We start from the raw sequence: 14362 nt of genomic DNA, 5'->3' as shown, positions 1-14362 counted from the left end.
ATGGGCAGTGTGAAAAAGCAGTCAGGCATCCATGGAAAAGAAGGTGCCCTATGTGGGATGGGATTCAGCTGCAGAGCAATTCATCGGTGGGCCCTGATCATAGCAAAAGATGAGTGGGAGGAAGCAAAGTGTAATTCGTGCCTGGAGTGAGTACTTCCCGCATTAGAACTGGGCTGGGGTGGCGTAGGGTGCAGCACTACGTCTGTCTGTCTGTCTGGACAGAAAGTATTGAGATTGAAGAGGTGTAATTTGTCATGCCTGTGTCCCCAGACCATCATTGCCATGGGATGTTCTGTGCCTGGTGAAGCACCCATCCGTAGTGCTTGTAGCCGGTCAGGCTGTTTCTTTCTGCATTGGTCCATGTGTATGTTTTTAAAAAAAATTGCCATTGCTCACTTCTGCTGTGGCATCTTAACTCCAAAAAGCTGCCATTGGTGACATATCTACTTGTTCGCATGTTGGGAAAGCACAGGCTTTTTCTCATACTCAGCACCACTCCTGCGGTGGTGATCTCACCACGTTGCCAGAGCGTGGCTCTGCATGCTCAGCCTTCAACCCTTCGACGAGCCGCCTGCTCTCGCTGCCTTAGCTGTGTGTACGGTGCTGTTGGCCTTTTCCCTCGCTGGTCCTGCAGCAAAACCCCTGTGAACAGCACCCCTGAAGTCTCTGAGGTCACTCGTGAGCAGCGGGTGCAGGACTGGACTTCAAACGCTGCTGTTGCAAGGGTGGGGTGGAAGAAAGAAAGCCCAACCTCTGCACCTTGGGGAAAACTTGAGAAAGCAGCTAGCCAGTGTTGCTCTAACAGAGGGAGATATTGAGCATGTTCAGACAGATCTGTATCCCCTGGCAAATTTATTTTGCTCTGTAAATGGCTCCCTGCTGTCCCAGAAGGCTATCGCTATCTCCTCCTATCTTGCACAATGGATTTCTAAATAATCAATCTTTGTGCTAGGAAGTTGTGGTTCAGTAACCCCAGCTTGGTAAGAAGTCAATAGTTTAGTCTTAATGCTCGTTGCTAACACTTGATAACACAAGTCTGTAAAGTTTGGCATAGCAGAGACTCCTCTGCAAACTCTGATTTGCGTGCCAAAAAGCCAGCCCATTACCGTTAATTCCCCTCTTATCATTAGTGTTATTAAACTGACGATTGATGTGTAAAAACTGCCATTTGCATGAAGTTCCCAAAACTGCAGTAAAAGAGACTTTTGTTCTGACTTGGGGGGGGGGGGAGAACGCAAAATAACACTACTTCTAACAGCAGAGATGTTCATATAAAGACATGTTCTGAACAATAAGGTCATTTATCCACGTATGACATAAATACATAGGAATTTAAATAATGAGAGATCTTGTGAAATGCAGCAAAATGCACGCCACTGGCATTGTGGAGTTTTTTCCCTTCTCTAAAGCCCTATTCTCGAGGAAAAGCAGCTTTACTTCTGCTTTGAAAATCCATTATCATAAGCCATTTTTTAAAACACTTGTCTGCAATATTAAAGCAATTTTATACCCTAAGAGCAGCTCTTTCGTAAGGTAAAGTGCAGTCTCGTGTGTGTGTGTGTAATTGCGGTTTATAATACTTCTCACAATCATAATTTCCCCAAAATTAAGAAAACCACTCACTCTTTCAGGCTTCCCTTTTCCTAATTATTTTTTTCCTCTCTATGTTTTTCTTCCCCCCCAAAAAAACCTCCTATAAAAGTCCTTTTTTAGCCAAAAAAAAAAAAAAGGAAAGAAAAAATAAAAAAAAAAAAAGCACAGAACACTTGCTGGATTCATTGCAAAACACTGTTTGAAGGAAACATTTTAAGAGTTTAGGTTAAAAAGTTTCTGCCTTCTTCAATGCATGGGTGACATTACTATTTTGGGAGGCAGTGCCATCTGCTTGTGCAACCAAAAAGTGGGGAAGATATTCCTAGTTCTAGCAGAGCTTTTTGGGCTGTTTCCACGTAAAACTCACGACTGATCTCGGCTTGTGCTTGCCTCCTACCTCGGTGCTCCCAGGGGACAGCGTCCCCGTCATGGGACGCAATGCAAGAGTAGCCGAGGTTGTTGGCCACGGGCACGGGCTGCTGTGGGGTGTGACGGACGCAACTCCTCCCCAGGGGTGTTCACGGTCGTAAGAGGAGAAAAACAGAGCGTGGTAGTGCCCAACGCCTGACCTGCTGCAGGGGGAGAAGGAGAAGGGTTGTGAGGGAGTGGTTGGTGGGGGCTTTGGTTGTTGAGTTTTGGTGGAGGAGTGAGGGGTTTAGGGGTTTGTTTGCTTTTGAATGAGGGAGGACGAGGTCTGTGGGGTTTTTCTTTCTTCTATTTTTCCATTTTAAAATCAAGGTTTCCTGGGGCTCAGACCAACCGAGTACCAGCTCGATCAGGTGGAAGGACCAAGGAACAATAAGAATAGGTGAGAAGGGCTCGTAGGGACTGCAGGGGCACTGCGGGAGGAGGTCAGGCTGCTGAAAATGGGGGCAGCAAGGTGTGTGGTGGGTGCTGTGAGCCCCTGGAAATAGTGCAGGGGAGCCTGGCCATGCGAGGGGAGGTGCCTGCAGCCCACTGTAAGGGGTGAAGACGTTTCTCCAAGGTACCAGAGATGTTCGCCTGTGTTATTGTGCTGTAAGTATTTGCAAATACATATGTATCATCGTTACAGTATCTTCATGACTGAAGAAATGCTTCACCCCATCTCTGTTGACAGAAAAGATTGCCTACTGATAATTGCTTTGCTTAAGTGTCTGATAATATGCCAGGAATGAGAGCATTCCATGTTAGGTCAGCTTTAATTATGCATGTACCACCTGTCAGCTTTAAATCTGGCAAAGAAGAGCTTTCTCATTGGATTCGGAGTAGGGAAAAGAAGAGATCTTTCAACGGGAATAGGCTGTTGCAAACAGAGTGCCTATGGGGGAGTTTCAGAAGCATTCTCCTCATCTTCCCTAGTCATGAATAACGCTATTGGCACACGCGGAAATAGTTGAAATATTGCCTAATCTAGCTGCAGCCGCGATGGTTTTTGGAGGAAGAGGATGTCAGGCCATCTGTTGCATTTCCTAGTTTTCCTTTTTGCCATCTCAAAGGCAGAGGGAGCGTTGTGGTGGGGGAGGACACGTGGAAAGTGGCTGCCTTGGCAGAGCTGGAGAAATCCACCCCGAAACCCTCGCGGCCAGGCTCTTTGCTGACCACCAGTTACAGCACGCAACAAAACCAGCCAGTCGGACGAAGGCACGCCTATCTGAAAGGAAATCAAGGGCTCGAAAGTCTGAAAAATGATGTGGGTGCTTTGTGGAAAACCTCAACAGGGAGAGATGGTAAAGGTCTCTGGGGATATAAAATTAACGGGGTTGCCATTACGAGACCGACTTACGATTTGTAAAATTACCTTGGAGAGGAAATTTATCTTTGTACGGGGAGGGGAGACTAATTCTTTGGGAACAGTGGAAGAGCTTTTCAGTTCATGGGAGAACATTAGCTGTTTATTTGGTACAGAAATAGATTTTAGGGATCTCCTGGGCTTTATGGTCGTGTTTGCTCTGAGGCCAGTCTGGAGAGCAGGGAAAGGATGGCTGAAACGCACCACTTGTACTTGAAAACAGAAATGGTCTTTGTTACAAGCGGCCAAACTTCTCATCTGCTTTTGGAAGAAGCGAACATCGCTTTCACTGTCAAATATTTGTCCTGCTGCTTGTTGCCTCTGTATCTGAGTGGGCTTTCACGCTGGAGATGGGGCTTTCCAGCACGTGCTGCTGTCAGTGGCCTGCACGCAGCTTTCACAGTCAAATCCAGGCTTCCCCCTCCCTGGGATTTTGCTTTTCCAGCTTCTGTGATCACGCCATTAGACTCCTGGAAATAATTCCTCAGTGACACCGAGTAGCTGGCACTGATCGTTGTTCCTGGTACTACCTTCAGCCTTCGGAAATCTGTGATTTGGAACAGTAGGTCAGTTTGGGAAACAACACGAATGAGCAAACACGGACAGATGGCCTCGGATGTGAGAGCATCTTTCTGTGCATCTCACACTTGGCTTTTTCTGATGCTTCATCATTCCACAAGCATTTGAGGCTGCCATTTGACATAGGGTAGGTGCCCGTTGCAACTTTGCTGCACATTTTGGCTGATGCCGGTGTGTGTCCTGCCTCCATACCCACAGGCTACCAGGCAGCTCCCTCCCCAGAAGCTGGCGGTGTTTGCCCCCCGAGGGGACGGGAAGGTTTTGTGAGACCAGTGGGAAACTAAGATTTTGTCGTGTTATGGCTAATAAATCTGGCTGTGTTTTTCCTGACCTTTCCTCCCAGTGACTGGGCTGGATCGTTCCTCTGCTCAGAAGAAGGCTGCCAGCCTCACCTTTCTTTGTTATTCCTGCGGTAAATGCGGTGACTTCTCCTTTCTGTGTTGTGCCGTGGGACTTTGCTCGATTCGTGGACAGGAGCTGGTTCATTCCTACTTGACTGGTTCTCTGTCTGACTGGGGCTTCCAGTAGCATCACCTGGATGTGGCTGACCTTTACTCATCTCAGATGGAAAAGTGTGGGGGCGTTCCGCAGCTTTTCTGCTCCCTCATGATTCATTCAGCTGTTCTTTCCACCATCCTATCTCATGCTGAAGGATTTTCCAGCCCAACAGTGGTCACTGGAAGACATTTCTTTCCTACAGACTGCGTTGTTAAATACAAGAGCACATGCATCTCAGTGGCCCTGTGTTGCTGCTGAGCTCTTCAGCAACCCTGGGCACTGCTGGAGACGTCCCGGTCTCCAGCTGGAAGGGCAAATACACTTAAGCAAACGGAGTACTGTTGTCTCTGAAAAACTGGACACACAGATGAGCTTTAAGGATACATTTAAGGATTAAAGAAATATTTACTTAAAAACAGCCTTGAAATAATGAAGCAAAAGAAAAAAACAAGTCTTTCATGCCCTCTATGTTACACATAGTTGCTGAAGAAGTGGAGCAGTTGTAGAAAGCCCCTCTGTTCTCTAACCCAAGGTGGCATCAACTTCCTTGTTCTCTCTTACAGCCACCAGTCCCTTTTCTCTCTGTGTCCCTTCATTGGAGATTGCCCACTGTCTAGATCATAGGAGGAGATTAAGCTGTTTTCTCCATTTCTGTGTGGAGACACTAGTTTGACGTTTTTACTGGTGTGTTTCTGTTTTTAGGCTTTATGCTCTTTCTCTTCCGTTTCACTCTCTTGAAAACACTGCAACAAAACTGTGCACGTGTCAGATTTAGTGTCTGTCGTAGCAGAGGATCCTTACAGGAGTCCAACTTCTTCCATAGCGAGGCAAAGGGCTAAGCGAAGCCAGGAGTGAAGCCGGTGAAATTCAGAGCAATGTGTTTACAGTGAGTTATCCTACTGTTTACATTGCTAATTTTAAGAGGAAGGGGAACCCTTCTTGGGATAATTAGTTTTGCCATATTTATAGATACGACCTCTTGCTAAAGCATGTTTTTCCTGACTCCGAGCCGGCTGCTGACAGCCGGTATTACAAGAGTTCATTATGAGTTTCATGGTCCATGTGTGCTTATGTATACATAGCACAGGCAAGATGAAGCCAGGGAGAGATAACGAAGGCAGCGATGATAAACCCTGTGTGAGGGGCCAGTAGAGTGAGGCATTTGAACAATCAGCCTGGGCCAAATTCCAGCTCCTGTCTAGGCCATAACCATAATGAAAATTGCCGTGTCCTTTAACTGATTGCACCAGTTCTCTACTCCACACATTATTTGTCACTCGAGAGAATCTTCAGAAATGGTAAAACTACGTATTTACATTTTTATGCTAGTAGTTTCAAGTGATTTTATGCTTATGGAAACTGATGCTTTAAAAATAAATAGCTGGGTTTATCCTTCCCCTCCGTTTCTCATAATTTTTCAGAGTGGGGATTGCCTCATTGGAAATCTTGACTTGTAGCCAGGAGCATATTGCAGGCCAAGGTAGCCCACTCCCTATTATCATCAGCACTGGCAGTGGCAGCACAAGCCCCTAAATCAGGTATTTTGGGTACAGCCCCCAGGCTTGTCTGCAAAATGGGGGTAACGCCGTGCCTCCCGATATGCCCTGCTGGGGCTGAGCCACTTGTCATCTCCTCGCAGCAAGTCAGCTGTCACCGCGGTGCTGCAGATCGATGGTAAATAAATGCAACCTTCTCGAAAAGTTCAAGTGGGCAATCAGAGCTGGAAAAGTGGCTTCTTTTACACTTGGGTTGCAGGGCGTTTGTGGAGGGATTTCAAGGAAACCTCTCAGGAGCAGGAAGCTGCTAATGGGCAGGCGGCGCGGTTGTGCTCAGTGCCTGGAGCCCCCAAAACCCCAGCTGATCACCAGGTACCTGAGTGTGGCCCTTGCCAGCCCTCCTCAGCTTCTGTCACCTGCACTGAGGTGCTGCTATTTCACCTTGCACCTCCTGAGAAGGGAAAGCTGGATATGACTTTTTTGTCTTCCCTTAAGTAGGCCTGAGATGGCCTTAAGTAGGCCTGAAGATGGCCAACAGCACTCCAAAGCAGCGACAGCAGACATTTGATTGAAGGTGGCCGGAGCCTCCCCTGAGATGTCACGTCAGGGTGTTCGCACCAAAAATAACTTGCCTTTGCCTACCCGTTTGCAGAACAGACATCGCTACCCCAAACCCTGCTTTAGCAAGCTGCAGTTACACGTGCACACATGTGGAGAAAGACTTCTTTGACTCACAGGATCACAGAGCGGCTTGGGTTGGAAAGGGCCTTAAAGATCACCAAGTCAGCCCCTTACATAGCCCCAGGGGCCACACAGCTCGAGGGTGTCCCTCTGACCACCCCAGCTTTGGGCCAGGTCAACCATGAGGTATCTGCTGCGCTGCACAGGAGCACCAGAGGGCTTTGTGCACTCCGGGAGCTTCAGTCCCTCTGGGCTGCTGCGATGAATATTACAGAAACCTCGCAGAGCAGTGGGAGGTGTTGTGCCTGCACGTGCAAGCAGTTGCCAGTCTGAATCACGTCTGCTGCGCTGCAGAGGTGACTGCTGCTCCGCTTGCAGCGGGTTAGTGGAGTGCTAGCAAGACGCATTTGTAAAGGTCCCGGGCTTCAGTCTCATCCGATCTGTCACCAGGAGAAAGAATCGACTCTGACAAATTCTGCAAGTGCTGTTTTCACTCTGTTGTTGTCATTGTTCCACAGCCATGCCCTTTGTTTCTGAAATGCTGTTTGTGTACCACAGATTCTTATTTTTTTATTTCTCGTGCAAATCGATTAGCTTTAATTTCTTTCTCAACTACCTGATTTTTACCACATTGCTTCAACGGCATCCTGTTGTTAATTCGCATGATCTATGATAATGTGATGTGATATCCCTCTCTAGTTAGCAAAATGTTAGAAAAGCTGTTGGCAGCTTCTGGAAGAATAATTAGCAAGTGGAATGACTCAAAGATGTGCATGCTAGCCTAAGTAGGCATTTTCCAGCTGTCTGCAAGTTCAAAAACTGGTAGGGACTTTTCAGACTCACGCAAGATTAATTACTTGCTACTAGAAAATAACATCTACAAAAACACTCACCATGTAGTCAAGGTGCTGTGTTTTGTTTCTTAATCTGGAAATCAGCTTCTTTGTTACAAATAACGTAATTTTTGTGTTATTCAGTAGGTATTTTCCTAAGGAGGTGAGCTTTTTTGTTACAAGGGGATGTCAAGCTTAAACTCATTGAAGAAAGCTCTTAGGGCTTCGTTTACATCTGTCCTCACAGTGCTGGGTGTAGCAGTGCCTTGTGTGGGGATAGTACAGTGCAGATGCCCCTGTGCTTGCTGATGGAGCGAGCACCCTGAGCTCCTTGCCAAGCCCAGGACATTGCCATTTCCCTCCAGCGATGCGCAGGAGCTGCTGTCCATGCTGCTTTCTCTAGAAAGCCATTTGCAGCGCTGTGCCGCTGCTCTGCCTGGAGAAGCCGCCATCCATCACACACAGCCACACAGCTGTGCTAAAAGCTTATCTTTTTGTCTGCGGACAGCTATTGTCGGCTAGCTCTTCTCTCCCCTCTTCCCTGGGCTGCTGCATCTCTTTGTGCCCTGTGTAACACCGCCCGTCCCCGCTAGCACAGCAGAGAGGGAGCAGGCAGAGGGGACGCGAGCTGCCTGCACGCTTAGGCTGCTCGGCTGTCAGCTCTATTTTACACTTAGGCTCTTACTGCCACCTCCGTAGCCTCTTCTGCTCTCTGCCTTTCGCTTGACATCTCTTGTGCTTAATTCTCTAATCAGCTGGATTATCATCTCTTGGCACGGTGTCCTCACCCACTCTTCAGCCTCTCACCGGCAAATTACCTCTCCCCTCTCATCATTTCCCTGACAAGTTCCCTGTTCGCCTCTCTCAGCGCCTGAGGTTTCCCTTCCCCTCCCCTCCCTTGTCCCATATCCCTCTGGAGGAGAGGAAATTTCCAGCAATGTTCTTCTCTGTCTCATTCCCATCCCCACCTCTCTTTCAACCCCCTTGGCAGCCGTTCCCCCTGTTCTGGGCAGCACGGCCTCTCTCCGGCCTGCCCTTTTCTGCTTCCTCCCAGCATCCGTACGTACTCACTGTAGCATGCATTATCTTTATCTCCGGCCTCTTGAGTTTCTTTCTGCTCAGTGAAAACACTGAAAATAGCTGCCCTTTCCCACGGTCTGCTCCGCTCCTCCGTCCTCACCTCTGCCCCTCCGGCCTCCCAGTGGCAGCAGGGCAGGACTGGGCTCCTGCCATCCTCAGCCCCTGCTGCCCTCCCTTCTCCCTTGAAACGTCTCCAGCCAGCCCTTCTCCACGTTTCCTTCGGTGAAAGCCCCCAGCCTCCCCTCCCTCTGAGGCAGACTTGCTTCTTTTCCTTTCTTCTCTCTCGGACCCTTCCACTCATCCATAATAACACAGTTTTTAGCATCCTGGTGGATGTTGCTCCTGGCTCTTCCTCATCCCTTCAGCTTCTAATTGCCTCTGGACTAGTCCTAATCAGAAGCTTTTTTCTCACACCTCTTCTCCTTTATTATTACTGAAAACATTCACACAAGTATCTCTTTCAAGATTTTAATTTCTCCTCTGGCTTATGCTCCTTTTGGAAAAATTCTTGCCACATGCAGAGGAGAGGAGCGCGTGTGTGCATATGTACTTCAGGCAACAAATGCTGTAACAGCTACAAAAAATAATGAGCCACCTAATTTGCACAGAATCTAAGGAGTATTTCGTAGTGATATAAATCTGCATAGCTGGCCCAAGGACCCTTTTAGTAGAGCTAATTTCGTTTGTTAATGCTTGGAAAGTTCATACCAGACAAAATGTTCATACCAGACAAAATGAACTTTACTAGAAACACTCAGTGACAATAATACACATTATCTGAGAGATATTAGTTAAATACAGTGCTTAGGTGTGCATGTGGATGCACACATGTGCCTGTATAAACACACATAAGTATATGCACATGTACATACACGTCTGTTTTTATGACACTGTACTGGAGCTCAGTATGCAGTGATGAAAAAGCATCATATCATTCATAACAAAGTAGTGGTTATCCCAAATTTCATCAAGTAGCAAGTATTTTATTCAAAAAAGTGCTATTCCTTTGGGTATATAACTGAGGTGTGTCTTTCTGGGACTTAAATTCTTCCAAGTAATGGCATGAATCTATAGATACACCTACCCGATCTTGACTTCTGATAGTTATAAATGAACTGACCCAGTTTCTACAAAACTTGAATTGTGCTAATGGCAAAATTTTAATTTAGTCTGACCGTGGAAAATTATCTCATTCTTTCATGAAGTTACATCACCCATGTGGTCAAGTTCATCTATAAATATTGGATTTGGTCCCGACTAACAGTGTTTTCATTCTTCTGACAGCCCAAGAAACACAGTACATGGATGTAGTTGGGGGATTTGTGGGGTGATTTTTTCATCATTTATTTATTACTACAGCCTGCAATATAGGTTAGGTACAATTAGGGTAAAGTTGCAGGGGGAGAAGCAAGAAAAAAAATATGCTTGATGTTAGGTTGCAGGTTTTTCCCGTGTAGATATAGATGGGGAGACAAACACACTGTCAGGCACACGAGTTTGCAATCCAGCTTATTCCCATGTCTAGCATGAAAATTGCTGTAGGGGGTTGCAAACACTGAGAAGTATTGATTGTTTCCTAGCTTGCTATTTGTATTATATATTTTACCTAATAATAAGTAATGCTTTTAGATTAGCTTCATTTGAAATACAAATCAATGGGCTTTATAGATTCCCCACTTTATACATAAACATGTCAGTCTCCAGTGGAGCGAAATAGTTTTATCCCAGATTGTTTATACCGTATAATTATTAATCTGTAGTTTAATCTCCTTGTCTTCATGCGTTTACGGATTGATCCTGCTTGTTGAGGAGCTCCCTCAAATCTCATTAAAGGTACTCGACACCTTGCCAAATAACAGCTGGAATGTGCCAGCTGAGTCCTGTTGCCTGTGGACCTCCCAGTGCATCGTACTCTATGTGTGCACTGCAAGTAGCAGTGCCTGCCTTCTATCTTGCCACTGTTGTTAGAAGCTTCCCTCTACAGAGCCATGTTTTGAACCACAATAAATTTGCCAGACTTTGGGTGCACAGGGTTACAGTTTTCTCGCTCTGATGTTCTCTCAGACTGTCGCTGGAAAATCCCAACCAAAGTGTTTCGGGCAAGTGAATAGGGAAATAAAGCTGAAAAGTAGGTGTTGCTTTTGCCAGTGTTTTAAATTTTTTGATCTCTCCTAAAGCTCTGGTGCCCCCATGCTGTAGAGCAAAGACATGAAATCGCAGCTGGAGGGTGGGTTTGGAGCCCCAGGTACAGCTGTGGTTGTATCCATGGATGGATGGATTCCCATGGAAATCCATCCAACCAGCCACGTTACAAACTGCTGAAAAGAAAGCCCAGTGCCACTGGTGGCTTCTGCCTATCGCTGCCTCTGAGGTCTGGTTTCTGACAAACCAGGGGAACCTACAGAGCCATGCTCTGCTCTCTCTATCTGTATTTAGTGGGATGTTGCAGACTGCTTGGCTGTTGATGTAACAGGACAGTGATGGTCAGCCAGCTGCCATTTGGGAAGCAGAAATCTCATGGTTCCCATCCTTCTCCTGATCTGTGTCAGGGTCAGGTTACACAATGGCATGTTTGGTTTGTTTAAGGTAAGAAAATTATGCACAGGAGCTGTTAAAAGAATATTTAGATTGTCAAGTTAAGAGAGAAATGTTGAAACATAGCCTGCTCAGCCTTCACTTGGATCCTATGCGCATGCAGATTTGACAGGCTTTAATTGCATGTCTCCAAGATCTATAGAGAATATATAGCTTCTCAGTTCACATCAGAAAAAGGCACACAGGCTTTTTCCTCTCAGAAAAAAAACCCCTGTTTGTATTTCAAATACTGTTATCTCTTACAGATTGTCCAGACTGGAGGTATGAGGTAGATTTCATCAGCCAGGCAAAGCTTCCGTAGGTCACAGCTGCTGGAAGCTTGGCCCTGAGCAAGGCTGCCCTGGTCCTGCACGTGATGTGGCAGTGGTGGTTGCCACCACGGGGTCAAAGTCATCCCTGATTTGTTTTAGGTTACTCTCAGATATGAGACAGTTAGGTGTCCCGGAGCGTCTGTGCCCTTGTGAAAGGAGAGAGAAGATGGAAGGTAGGAGCAGGTTGCTGTCACCCTATTGCTAAATGTGGAGAATGAATGGCTTGGGATTTTGTGGGTCTGCAGAGTATGTGTGGGATGTCTGCTTTTGGGGACCTGTCTTTCTCTGCCCATAGTACGTTCTACCTGAAGATAAATGAGCAAAGGTAAGCAGGCTGTAAACTTACTATAAAGTAACCGTATAAACCAGCCTTACGGTGCTTTTGGTATATATATCTAAACCACGAGGGCTGTACAAGAATCAGTTCGACTTTTTATTACACGGGGTCTTAGCATTATGTGAGAGGCATCAGAGAGGGTGACATATGAGCAGAAATGCAAACGAATTTTAATGCTCATGTAAGAGCAGACTGGAAATTAAATATTTACCACTTGTTGCATGAGAGAGAACAGGGAAAATGAAGAGAGTAGGAAAGCAGCTTGTCAGACACTATTATTTGTTAACAGGCTTCAATAATTTGGATCACATGGCTTAAAAACCCTTAGACTGACCTTGCACAACCAGAGGACAGCATCTACCAGTAGATTATAAATGTATGTATGCACTGTACTCAGAACCACAAAAAAAAAAGATGTTTTCCAAAGTTAGGAACTGTTGTGTTGGCATAACATTACATTTAAAGTAAAAAGTGTTGAACGCACTGGGAATTGTTGAAGAATTTTCTGCCAGCTGCTCGAAAATTATGATTTTATTCTGTCATCAATAACAAAAAACGTTACTCTAATGAGAAGCCATTCTGGTTTAAATGAAGAAATAGAAGAAGTGATAAAACCTTAATTAATCCAATATCAAAAAAAGAGAAAATAGAAAAGGCAGGAATGTTCCCTGGATTGTTTTTGTATTTGAAACAATGGAAGAGGATGTATTCATCCTGTATGGTGAGGTGGACAGAAGTTTGCTGTTTACAGCAAAGGAGGATCTGACACAGGCAGGAATGTCTGAAATTAAACATTTTGACATCAGCATGCCCTAGTAACTTTTATATCCAGGAATCTTAAAGGAGGTAGCTGAAAAGCTCTCCTACGTGGCTGTTAATCTGTAATAAATCTTAGGAAACAAAGGCAATTCCACAAAATCGGAGAGCTGCCAACTGTATTTCCGATATTTCAAAAAGATAAAAGGGATGTCCCAGGGAACCGTAGGCTGGATTCGCTTGACGTTGGCCCAGGGTAACAATGGCAGAACTGCTATTTCAGGATCTCTCTCAAGAGAATTTGGTTGCTAAAACTGCGGATACTGCCCTTAGGAGGCTAGAAGAGGTGGGCACTTCTGCCTTTTAGATTTGTGAACCAGAGAAGGAATGCCCTGAGATTAAAACTCCCATGATAGAGTGTGCTAATTCAAATAGAAATAATCAAGCCACTCTGCTTCTCTGGGATACGGGGTGGCTTGGTTTGGGGTTTTGTATGCTTGTATGGTTTGATGTGATGGCTTTTGCAGCGTTCAGTATGTTGAGTTCATTGTAGTTCTGTGGGGGCAGAGAAACCAAATAACCTTCAAAAAGTTGCATTGAAAAGCTCAGTAAATAATCTAAGTATTCTCAAATGAAAAAAAAAAAATCCAAGTTCCCCTTATAGCACTGTTTGCAGCTTTAGTCACCCAGTTTCTACAACAGCAGATAAGTTTTGTAAGCTCATCATCTTACAGAAGTAAAACTTGTCTTCACCTTCTGCTGTCTTCCCAGTCGTCGACCAGACCACAGGTGCAGGTACTGCGTTAGCTGTTTATATGCTCAGAACCAGCACTCCAATGCATCAAATCTTTCCTTTCTGCACAGGCTTCTTCAGGCTGCAGTTACATTTAGTCAAAATGCCCATTTCCATCTCACATCCTCTCCACTTACCCCGGCTGTAGCCTGTTAGGTGTTGGCAGCATAAGTGATTGTTTCCGTGTGCCTTTCTCTGTCTGATGATTTGTTGTCTGCAACAGGAAAGGCAGTTCAGTTCCAGAATAAGGGCTGGAGCATGGATAAATGGAATTTAAACAGGAATCTAGGCTTATGCCAGACTGTGAAGATGCTGGGAATACTTGCAACTCCTGCTTAAAACCTTCTGATAATAAAACGGCAATTCTCAGATTCTTGCAGGATCAAAAACGTTCTAGGAATCTCTTGGTGTAGTCCTGCTATCCTCTTGGCACGTGCTCTGAAAGTTTGTAAATGGTCATTTCACTGAACTTCTGATCATTTGATGGCTATAAAGGACATCTGAAAATTGTTATTTGCATATGTTGATAGGCCTTCCAGGGTTCAGAAGGATGCTGTAAATCTGAGGATCCTACTGCAGTAGTCAGTAGATTTTTTATTATTATGTTTAGATTAGTAAAAATCTATGATTTATGGATAAGGAAACTCTTCCCCTTCAGTGCATATGCCACCAAAGGGAACATAATTGCTGGTATCCGTTCGGTTATGGAAAATACTGCATGAGCAGATAGTGGCCCAGACTCCAAGGAGAACACACCACCTGTATTCTTCCCAGGAGCAGAAGCTGTGAAGTTATACCCAGAGAAATTCTGTCCCACGTTTAACCCAGTGACCTACTGCATGTGTTTCTGCTCCTCACACATTAATCACAACAGGCATGTTCCAAAGGACATGCTGGTTTGTGTCCCAAGGAAATATGAAGGGTATTTTAAACACCTGCTAAGTTGCAGCAAAGATGAAGAGCTTGCATTTTAGGGGGGAAAAAAAAACAAGATCAGATTTTTCCTATAACAAGTATGTAATACAACAGGAGAAAATAG

The 14362-nt window shown here is 45.4% G+C and overlaps 1 protein-coding gene across 4 annotated transcripts in view; it reads left to right on the top strand.

Annotated features, from left to right (window-relative positions):
• The window catches only part of BACH2 (BTB domain and CNC homolog 2), a 188823-nt gene that overhangs the window by 116140 nt on the left and 58321 nt on the right, over positions 1-14362 (top strand). Inside the window, exon 1 of one of the 4 annotated variants that reach the window (XM_082756345.1) lies at positions 2473-2610. The exons of the other annotated variants lie outside the window; for them this stretch is intronic. The gene's annotated coding sequence lies outside the window, so the exon portion shown is untranslated. Of the gene's footprint in view, positions 1-2472; positions 2611-14362 lie in introns of those variants that run through there. 4 annotated transcript variants of the gene reach the window in all.

This window comes from Aythya marila (assembly GCF_965140915.1).
Source record: "Aythya marila genome assembly, chromosome: 3".
Taxonomy (NCBI): domain Eukaryota; kingdom Metazoa; phylum Chordata; class Aves; order Anseriformes; family Anatidae; genus Aythya; species Aythya marila.
Note: the sequence above shows the minus strand (reverse complement) of the source record. Positions and strands in the feature narration are given on the sequence as shown.